The sequence below is a fragment of the Aythya ferina genome (genome assembly GCF_964211825.1).
Source record: "Aythya ferina genome assembly, chromosome: 27".
NCBI lineage: Eukaryota > Metazoa > Chordata > Aves > Anseriformes > Anatidae > Aythya > Aythya ferina.
Window position 1 is genome coordinate 3,553,008 of NC_140310.1, and position 10,883 is coordinate 3,563,890.

At 44.3% G+C, this 10,883-nt stretch overlaps 1 protein-coding gene across 2 annotated transcripts in view; it reads left to right on the plus strand.

Moving 5' to 3' along the window:
* LOC311424452 (uncharacterized protein) overlaps nt 1-10,883 on the plus strand; it is a 184,351-nt gene that overhangs the window by 63,007 nt on the left and 110,461 nt on the right. The window contains exon 3 of one of the 2 annotated variants that reach the window (XR_014686097.1): nt 2,570-4,268. The exons of the other annotated variant lie outside the window; for it this stretch is intronic. The gene's annotated coding sequence lies outside the window, so the exon portion shown is untranslated. Of the gene's footprint in view, nt 1-2,569; nt 4,269-10,883 lie in introns of those variants that run through there. 2 annotated transcript variants of the gene reach the window in all.

Here is a 10,883-nt window from a genome sequence, read left to right on the forward strand (position 1 = left end):
ACTGTAGAGATCCAAAACTGCTCGTAGAACGGATGCTAGTTTTCAGTGTGCATGCATGGAATTAAAATAATACTAGGATTTAAAGTTTGGAGTCCTGCTTGGGTGCAAACCCATATGTGTTGGCTGCAAAGCAGTCAGGAACTGGAATTCTTTTCCTTGTCAGTGTGTTACTGTCAGCAGTGCTCCTTGCTGCTTCTGGAGATGTTGGGCTTGGCTGCTGCACGTGGCTGCAACCCAGGCTGGGTAATTTGATGGAGAGAGCGGCTCCCACCTCACCAACGTGCTGGCAGTGATGCTGCATGTGCCACCCTGAGGTGGGTGGGTGAAAACGTGTCAGATGAAGCAATGGATTTTAAATTCTGTGTAGTGAAGCTGTGGGGTTCGTTGCTGTGTGAAATCAAATGTGCTTGTATTCTAAATGTACTGGTATTCTCATGCAATGTGTGCTAATGTAATGGTAAAGGATGTAAAGTAATTCTCTACAGTTAAACAATTCTCATCCCCGCGTACAGGTTTATATCACTGGATTTACTTCTTGCTCTCTAAATGACCTGATCCTATAGTATTTTTGCCTCCAACTCCTTCGAGGATTAAGTCTTGGATCTGCACTGACAAACCTTATTTCTAAGCCATCTGTTTCAAGCCCTTTCCTCCCCGCTGTGCCTGATGTGTTATTTCTGTAGAGGTTGAAATATCTGCCAGAAGAGGTGTAAGGCTGCCTGTGAAACCTCTATTTTCAGGTGTTCCTGATTTAAGTGCTTTTTGCTGAGGCAACCCTCTCGTTCCAGGTTTGCTCAGCTACTAACACTCCTTTCTCTGACAATATAATCAGTGAGAATGTGGAAGGAAGTTGTGTCAAATCATGCAGTGATGTAGTAAGGTTGCACAAGCTAGGAAATGAATTTTGTAGTCAGATGAGTCCTGTTATGCAAAATAAAGCTGGTGTGTGCACCCCCAGATCTGGGTTTAATTTGGTTGGAGGCACTCAGAAATGATGCGATGCTGTGAGCTGATACTAATCTGACAACGGTCTGTCTTTGAAAGGATGTGGTCCTGTACAGGCAGTTCTGGGATGATTACCAGTCTGAATAAAGGCTGTAGCGGCCAGGGAATTGCAGGTAATCCTGGCCTCGTGCTTGGACATCTCTCCATCATCAGCAGAGCACTTAAGCATGCACTTAGCTTTGTGATCTGAGCCCATTTGGAAGCACTTTGACAAACAGCAGTCACCGAGAGGGTGCCTCTGCTCTCATTTCTGAGACATCCGAGGTTGGCTCCCTGCGGCGTGATGCCCTTAGCTCAGCTCTGACAGCAGATAAAGCATCGGGGTTCAGCACAACGACATGATATCTCCTTGTGCACTGTGCAGCACTCTTCCTTTTTTTCTGTATGGAGATACTTACAGCCTGAGTTTTGCACGTATTTACTCTTACAGGGATAGCACGTTGTGTATTCCCAGTAAGTCATTACTCATAATTCCAGGCATTCGTAAATATTATGATAATTTGCTAATAACTTAATAATGTGATACTAATAACATATAAGATAAATGAATAGCAATGCAAGCTGCTCCCAAGGATAACCGATGAGAAAACATAACTGATGAGAAAACAGCACTTAGTTCTCTTGCTCAGTTCCTTGTCTGTCAGATTCCAAACAAAAAAATTCCCTTTTCTACTGATTTAAGTGATTTTTAGATCAGCCCCACAGTGAGACAAATTCTTTTTTTTTTTTTTTTTTCTAGACTAGGGGATACCACTGACAACTTGTTCAAAAGCTGGTGTCACAGAAAATTACCCCCTTAATTGACAGCACGGGCAGTTTGTTAGGTGTTTAACTGATGGCTTGAAAGGTCGTGCCGCTGCTGCTGTGCACTTCAGCACTTCTCCAAAGAGCTGACCTTACTGAAAAGCACCCTCTCGTCCTGGGCTTGGAGGTGAACACAACACCAGGAAAACACCCAGCTCGGCATTTCTTTCCTGCAAAGCAAAGGTTTTTCTCAGAGGCCAATGTTAACAACTCTAAATCAAACTCAGAAAGCAAGCACCAGCACAGAGCAGCCTCCCCGTTTTTAACAGATGTGTAGCTTTGGGAATAGACTATTTCCTGCAGACCAGGAATTTGGGATTGTACATGAAAGAGGTGAGGAGGCTGCCTTGTGAGCACAGATTGAGTTTGTACCAAAAGGTTTTGTCCTCAGGCTGCACAGGGCATTAGTTACAGAAAGCTGAGGTTTAACACCTTTCTGTTTTGCCCTTGCCAGCTGCTTCCCTTGTGACTTTGGAAAGATTGCATAAAGTTGCTGCCTCACTTTACCCATCTGGAAGGCTGCAAGGCTAAACTCTACTGTGCTGACTGTGCAGGCCTATTTGGGGGATTAGTTAGTGCTTTCAAAGTGGTTTGTAAATCCCACGCACTAGTCAGATAACACGAAAGCAAGCAATAATCTGATTTTTTCAGTATGCTGCTCAATATTGAGTTGTTTTTTTTGTTTGTTTGTTTTTGTTTGTTTTTTGTAACTTTACATCTGCCACAGTGCACAATTGTTTCTACTTCTCTTCACATGCAGTTTGTGCTCCTGTTTGTTGGACGTGAACAGTGCATGACTCCAAAGCAGTTCTGGTAGGTTCCTCTCACTGAATCATCGCTTCAGAATCATCACTTAATTTCCAGAGCCTTCTCCAAAAGGAGACAGACATCCCTCCATATGCAGAGTCCAGCAAGTTTTCTATGCACCGTGGAATCTGACTTTCAGCTCGAATCCAGCCCGTGTGGAGCTCAGGGCAGAACCAGATCACGTCTGTACCTATTACCGCAGGCACAAGTTAATGAAATTCCTGAGGTTGCTCCAAGTCAAATCCTGAAACCTTGCAGTGTGGCAGGTACAACTTGTCTAAAAGTCACTCTTGAGACCATTTAGGCCCCATCCATGTGCAAAATGCTCCTTCATACCAGAGGCTCTTTGGGGGAGCAGTGCTCTCTGCAGCCTGGAGTCTGATTTCCCTGGCTTTGGGAGTGATGTGCTCTGCTGGTTTGTGGCACCAGTGTGCTGGACCGAGGTCTCACAAGGCTTACGTGTGAAGCAGTGCTGCCTACTGCCCAAGGATACTGTCAGCACGGATGGGAGATGACAAGCTGGCTCACGCAAGAGAAGCTGTCCTCAAGATGTTGCAGCTCATGTTGTTCTTACAAGCTGGGGTAGCTTCAGGTACTTGCAAAGAGATGTTACCTTATGTGCACTGAAGGTTTTTAAATTGAACATGAAGGTGCAGAACTTTAAGCTGCATGGGGGGAAAAAAATAAATAAACCTTTGGTCTAGTCCTAATGCCTTACAGCCAAGGGTCTGCCAGTGCTTTGGGTGTTGAGGAATGGGGGGCCAGATTGCCTGATCTCTCTCCTTCCTTTTCCTCTGCAGACACACCAGCAATCATAAAGACCTGTCTAGTTTGAACCTACAAGTCTGACTTATTTGTCCCTCTTTATTTAACTTTTGGAGTCACAAAGACAGGTAGAAAATTAGCTGGTTCAGTTTTCTATTGGGTGAACAGCCCCAACCTTAGTCAAAGTGCTTCACATCAGTGGTTCCTCTGCTCCCTTAGAAACTGGTCCCTTAGATGCTCTGAAAGTAACTGTTCAAACTATAAATACAGTCTGAGATAAATAACTTTTCTGGATGTCCTAACCGTAGTTCTTAAAGCTAGCAGATGACAATGAGGGGAAGTAACTTTTTGATGCAGCCATCCTTGCCATATAACTCACGTAGCCATTCCTAGAAGTCCTTGGAGCCACGGATTGTACATCAGTCTGTTGGTGAGTGGTAGTTTGCGGGCTTGGAAGCTCATTGTAATGTGTGTACTGAGGTTGGGTAGTCAAAAGTATCTAAATATTTAACTTCCATGTTCATCTAAATAGTGTTGATTTGGGTTTTATAAGACTCGTGCTATTTTTTTTAGCTGAAATAGGTTCTACTGTTTGTAGAATAACCCCCCTTCCTTCCCCACAGCCTTTGAATTATTTATTTCATTTTGCATGTCCTTTCAAAATCCTTTCTAAAGAGGCTTTTTGAATGTATTTACTTTTCAGGAGTCTGTCTCCACCTGTGTTTAATAAAAATTTACTCTCTGTCCTTGCTGACTACATTAAGCAGTCTAGGGTGATGGACTTTTTAATAAAGTGAATATAGGAGACAGATTTGATAAAAGACTTGCCACATCTAATGATGTTTAATGAAAATAAAAGCTTTTGGTTTTGGTGTCCTGCCCATTAACTTAAGTGTGATTATATTTATTGTCTGTCAGGCAGCTCGACGCAAGCTCAGTCAGAAAATGAAATTTTAGTGTTACAGTATAAATAGAAAACAGGAGCGTTTGTGAAGGTCATGTTAAATCTATGAAAGCGTTGCCACTGACCTCTGCAGAGATCGAACTGGGATGCAAATATTGCCAGGGAAGCAGTAAGAGTAATGTTACAGATGTTTCTGGTTATGGTTGAAGTTGTATGTGTGGTGTCTAACAGCATCCTTATCGCTTTCCCTGATGTCACAGTTCGAGGAGCTTTGTCAATAAAAGGGAAAAAAACGGCAAAATCAGTGATGCTATAACAAATGAATGTTTCTTATCTAAGTATGTGCTCAAAACTAAATATAAAGATTGAAGGGTGCTGTTTACATTGCAGTCCTCGTACCCTGTGCAAAACACTTTGCCCCAACCTGAGGAATGTGGCACAAAGACACCGAGTTTGTGCTTTAATGCCAGATCTCATACCTCTGCTTCCCTGTTCGTAATGTGGAAGCAAATCTGTCTTAAAAAGCTTCTAGAGATGGCTGGAAAAGCATAAAAGATTTAGGGAATGTAGGTTTTTAAAAATTCACTGAAAAAATATTTAGAGCTTTCCATCTGATGTAATAAAAAGTGATTATTTCATGGAGGGTAGAAGAGGTTGGTTTTATTCTTTTTCCCTCTTCTCCTTTCTTTTCTTTGTGTAAAATAAATTAAAAAATCAGGACTATAAGTACCAAGGAAAGGGAAATAAAGAAGCCTGGAACAGGGAGTGAAACTACTTTCATTCTTCAAAACAATAAAATTCTGCAGAGGTTTAAAAAAAAAAAATAAATCAACAACCATTTTGAAGATGGACCCTCCCCCCCTTTTTTTTTTTTTAACTTATAAAAATCCATGGCCCCGTTAATTTCAGAAATACCACAGGGTGAAGTACGGTTTGTCCAGCTGAGCACAGTGATCCAAGTCATACATGCAAGGGAAAAATTAGTAAAGAAAACTACCTCTTCGTTTTTTTTTTTTTTTTAAGTTTAATTACTATTTCAGCTGCTCAGCAGTTTTAGAACTGTTTATGGATTTTATTCCATATCTGATTTACCTGAAAAACAATGTAAAATAAATTCTGCTGAAGGGTTTTTTTAAATGTCACATGCAAAACACACCAGGCTCTGCTGGCCATCTATCAAAGGATTGCCTGGAAGAGATATTAGATGACTACAAAGGTTGGGCTTAACAGATTGAGTAATACTTGTGATGGAAAGAAATAAGTTGGCCCCAAAACATAGTGATACATATATATAAAATTGTAATAGTTCCATGTTATGTTAAATATTTTCTAAATGAATATCTTCTCTACATGTAGATGGCATTAAATGGCCAGTGCTCTGCACTCGTATGCACATTTCTATCTGGTTTATATCATAGAATGATTTATCTATGTGTCTTTAGCACTTATAGATGTTTATGTAGCAGTTTACATGTGCCTTTACATACCGAGTATTCTGGGTATGAGCACAGTATTCTTCTCATGCTTTCCATGTATTCTTAAAGACTACAACTCTCCTCCTTTGTTCCTGTCTCCTTCCAAGCCTGGGCGTATGCAGCCCTCTCCAGAACACAGTAACACTCATAAATTATAAGAGCAGTACTCATGATTTATTCCATGAGATGATGGCAGTGAGTGTCTCTGTGAATGCAGACCTGGGGGGTGAGCTGCCTGGGACCACGGGGCAGGATGAGGCTCCACGCCGCATTTCTGGGCTGCACAGGACAGGTGCTTTTCGTGGGGAGCTTGTGCAATGAGGGGCTGGCTCCTGGTACCCTGTTTTGGGGAACACAGCAGCTTGCGGGGAGCCCTGTGCTGTTCCAGGTCATTTTTTGTCCATTGGCTTAAACCTCTCTTGTGTGCAGGGAGGGCACAGCCCAGCGCTGGGGGCTCCGGGGAGCAGTCAGAGGTTGAATCCTGCACGTGGGGCTGAAAATTTGCTAGGAGACAGTTGAGTGATAACTTCTCTTTTGCGGCTAACATTTTCAGATAAGATGGGCTGAGTCAAAGCCTCACAGCAGCCCTGCTCCAGGTTTGGGTGGATTCACAAAGCACACCCTGGCTGAAGGCTCTGGGATGTGCCATTAGCAGCAACGGTGGCTTGCAGGGAAGTGAGCAGCGATAGCAGTTCCAGCCAGGGTCTTGTTTCTTCCCAGGCTCACAGCGACAGGACACGCTGCACCACCCACGCTTTGCAGCAGGGTCGAGCACCAGCAGCTCTCACTTCACGGGGAAAAGGGTGGTCCAAATCCCAGCTTTTGCAAAACCTCCCACTATCTGCCTTCTGCTGCAGCTGCTGGGGTATGGTTTGCATGAACACAGTTTGCTAAACATGTCAAAATCAATCTGAGGGAAAGATGCTACACAACTTTGAGATGGTTTCCTCTACCCGGGATTGTATCCTCTCTTTCCTAACGAAACGTGGTGTATAAATTCAGTGGGCCAAATATATCCACCATTTTTTTCACTTTGAGTAACACTTTCTACCAGGTTTATTCTTGGTGTAAAAATGCAACTGCTGGCCCATTATTTATTTATTTTTTTTAATACTGGAGCTTCTACTTTCCTCCCCCACACCATGGGGTACTCTGCAGATGCTCAGAATTTGCACGTGGATACCTGCTTTTTCTTCCACTTTCTGTTGGGCATAATTCAGCATATATCTTAAACATCCATGCTGCTGGGCACGTTTTAAATAAGTAATGAGAAGGCACTACTCTTCTAATTGCAGCGCTCCTAATGATGGCAGTGATTGAGTAAATGACTCTAACCCTGTGTCAGGATGGCTTTTAAGGCAAGGAAATGGTAACATGAATAAGGAATAAGTGTAAAATCAGTAATATAATCATTCAAGGGAAACAAAAAACATTATGGTGGTATGAATTAGCTCTTGCTTGTTACTGACATAGAGGTCTTGTGTTTCCACTCTGGTTAAATTCAAAGAGTTTGGGGTCAGCTCTTATCAGTGAGAGGGGGAAGTCTGCTGATTTACAACGTCTAGACAGCTGCCCAGAGGTACTGATAAGCGCAGAACGAGACCCATTCTGTCCTCTTCTCTGTGCTTTGTCTGCCTTGTGACTTGTGCTGCTCAGCCCCACAATTTGGGAGGACATACCGGGTGTCAGTACCAGCCAAGCTGTGGTGGTTGAGCCCCAAAATCGCCCTGTGAGGCTGAGCTAACCCAGCTTCCCTGCGTGGTGCACCCAGAGCAGCTGCTGCATGCCCCAAAACCTGGAATCCATCACTCTCCCATCCTAGTGCCTGCGGGACAAAGTCTGTTATTTTAACTCACTTGTTTTAGACGAGAAAGGAGCAGTTCTAGCAGGCTATCTAAGGTTCCCTGTCCTCGTTTATGGATCTCTTCCTGCCTGCACTCTGCTGTGGATCATTAATATTTCAGGTTTATTTTCCATTCGGCTACGTGCCTGCCGCACACAGCTGATTCTAGCATGAAAAATTCACAGTGAATTACAGCTCTCTGGAGGTCTGGTGATTGCCGGATGATTCAGGCTTGAGGTCCCCACTGCGTTTTCTGCCTCTCCCTCACCCTTTTTGGGTGCTGGGCTGCTGCAGCGTGCCTGGACCTAGGCAGAGTTATTTGTTATCCTTCTCAGGGCTTCACCAGAGGGATTCTCAAAAAAGATCTCTCCCGGCAGAGTGGTGTGTCAGTAAATTGTGTGTTAGGTGGTCACATCAGTGGTTTTTGATATGCACCTTAGCATGGTTACTGCAAGCCATTCTTTTTCTATGGAAGATCAACACAGAGCCCTTTGCATGTGCTACAGCAAACACCTCAGAAAAAAGAGGAGAGGGGATCCCAAAAGGCATGGGACACAGCATGAAAGTTTAGATACCTGGTCCCAGCAGGTTCAGCCCAAAATGGAGCTGGGCATCCCCTCTGCAGCCTGCAGGGGCGAGTGAGGGCCTGAGTTTGGAGAGGAAAGAGGAGGTGGTGTCCTCATTTTGAACACGTGGAGCTGAAGCACAGGGAACTTAAGGCTGGAATTGAGTTTCCAGGTGAGTGAGCTTGATGGACTGGGTGTATAGGAGATGCTAAACTCTTCTGAAAAGCCAGCCCTCGACTGCAGCTGCTAAGTGCCAAGAAATCTGACCGCTGGCATGGGAGCCAGTCCCTCAGCACCTTTGGAGAGTCACAGAGGGAACGGTGCCTTGAAATCTGGTTGTAAGCTACATGAGCGGTGTCATGCTGGCAGTGGGGATTTTCGGGCTGTGCTCAGGTGTGTGTAACAAGAAAGAAGGCATCAAGGCATCGTATGCAGTGTGAGAGCTGTGGACTCAGATGCCCGCAGCCAAGTATGTAGGAGCTCAGTCGGCATCTCTGCAGGGGGGGAATCTTATTCATCTGTTCCAGCACCTTGACTGGGAGACTGTGCTGTGCTTTTTCAGTTTTCTCGTCTGTTCAAGTCATCCCGCGGGTCTTCTACTGTTGTGAAGCCTTATCACGGAAGAGGGCTGGGTAGCGGTTTTTTTGGTGTTTTTTTTTTTGGAGGAGCTAATTTATAAAACATGTTTAGCAATTCGTCGCAGCACTTTAACGGGAAGTACCCGCTGATGGGATTCGGGGACATGTCTGTGACAGCTGCAAATTGACATGGAAAATACATTACTCTAGTGCACTTAAGGACTTGAAAAGATAGTTTCAGTGCATGGTAGGACAGTTGTTTTCTCTCTACATGCATGGACGGATGTAAGAGACCTTTTCTGTATTTGCAGCACAAAGTAAGCACACACAGACTGTCCTCACCTGTACTGGGGCTTGCTGGAAAAATTCTCCTGTCTTTCACATCACTTTTTGACCCCTGAAGAGGGGAAACTGCTGTTCCCAAAGTCCCATTAAGCGGTGCTATTCCTTTTATTTATCTTGCTGCTTTGTTTTCTGTACTCAGATCTATTTCAGCAGGCATATGACCAACGTTACCCTTTGGTCCTGGGTATCAGCATAGACCAATCCCATGGCAACTGCTCTCCCTTTTTTAATAGCTCTTGCAGACACATCTATCAATATTTCAGCCTCCACTTTTTTTTTTTTTTTTTTTTCCCTAGACCTTCAAAAGGCCGGGGCCATGCATTATGCAGAATTATTTATGGATCTAATGTCAGTAACAGCCCATTAATATCTGTGCCACTTTTCTAAAGATTGCTTTAAAGTGATCCGGGGGCTGTGGCAATTGCTGGCGGCCCGACAGACATCCCTGCTCCTTCCCCAGGGCCTCCCATTTCCCCGGCACCGGAGGAAGATCAGAGGCATCCAGTAATGCTGTACTTGGGAAGTTATTGATAAACTGACGATTAAAGCCTGGCACTTCTCAGCCCCTGGTAAATAATACCAAGGAGCTGATGGTTGGGGTTCACACTTACTGATATTACCCGTCAGTGGCAAGTGACATCGTAGGGAGAGACATTTTCTTTGTGGCACTGGATAGCCATTACCCCAGCTGGATAGTAGAAAGACAGAAGGGCCTGCATTTTCAGGTTCTGTCAGTTAGGAAATCTGCAATATTTCTATGAATTTTGACTGATTTGCACATCAGTAGACTCTTTCTGCAGAAGCTATGAAAGATCTACTGGCATAAGGAAGCAAAAAGAGGAGAAAATCTTTAATTTCATGTTATAAGTGACATTTGCTATTTGTTTTGATAGGTCTGATTCCGAGTTTGGACAGTATTTTATTTTCTGGTCAGTAAACCCAGAATCGATTAGGTCTGCCTCTTGCTGTGTGGAGCTCAAAGCATGTACTGTCTGTGGTGTCATGTTAGGGCTGGGTTGAGGCTATTTATTAGATGCCTGGTGCCTCCGTGTCTGAAAATCTGAACGTACTCCAATCTCCCCACTCTTCCTGGCTGATGGTGTCCTTGCTAATGTCTCCGAATCCATAGCTCAAGGTCAGAGGATGTAGTAAATTCAGAATTGATTAGTTTGAGGTGATAGCAGTCATCCGATAGCCAGCCAGAGAAACTTCTTTTCCATGTCCCATTGCCCTCTAACGGCCAGTGTTGCATTTGCACATCAAAGTGGACAAGTAAGAGAGCCAGACGAGAAATACTGAGGAATCTGCTCTGTTGTGATGGTCCAGTGTTTGCCTGTTTCCAATAGTCCTCCAAAACTATTAATAATGAAGGTCGATTTGGGGGTGTAAGAGCAAAGGGCTTCTGCTTTCTTGGTAGTGACATCCTTCAGAGACTGAGGGAGGGAGAGAGGGAAAAGAGGGATGAGAGAAGATGGTAAATTCAGAGGTCAGAGAGAATCAGAAGAGAGACATTTTGGGGTCCCTGGGAGTAAGGGGAGACAGAGTGCTCATTCATACAGACGGAAGAAAGGAACAACAGTGTGAAACGGCTTTGCTTTTGCACTGGGAGCAAGACAAAGGTGCTGCATGTGGTCCCTGTAGAGAAGATGCAAATTCAGCCAGGGCCAGTTCTCTGAGGGTGACTGTACCATGCTCAGGATCCCTTCTGCATCCTTCTGCATGATGCCAGCAGATGGCTTGCTGCTCTCCTGCACCACGTACATGTGGCAGACCGTGCTGAGCAAGGGACCC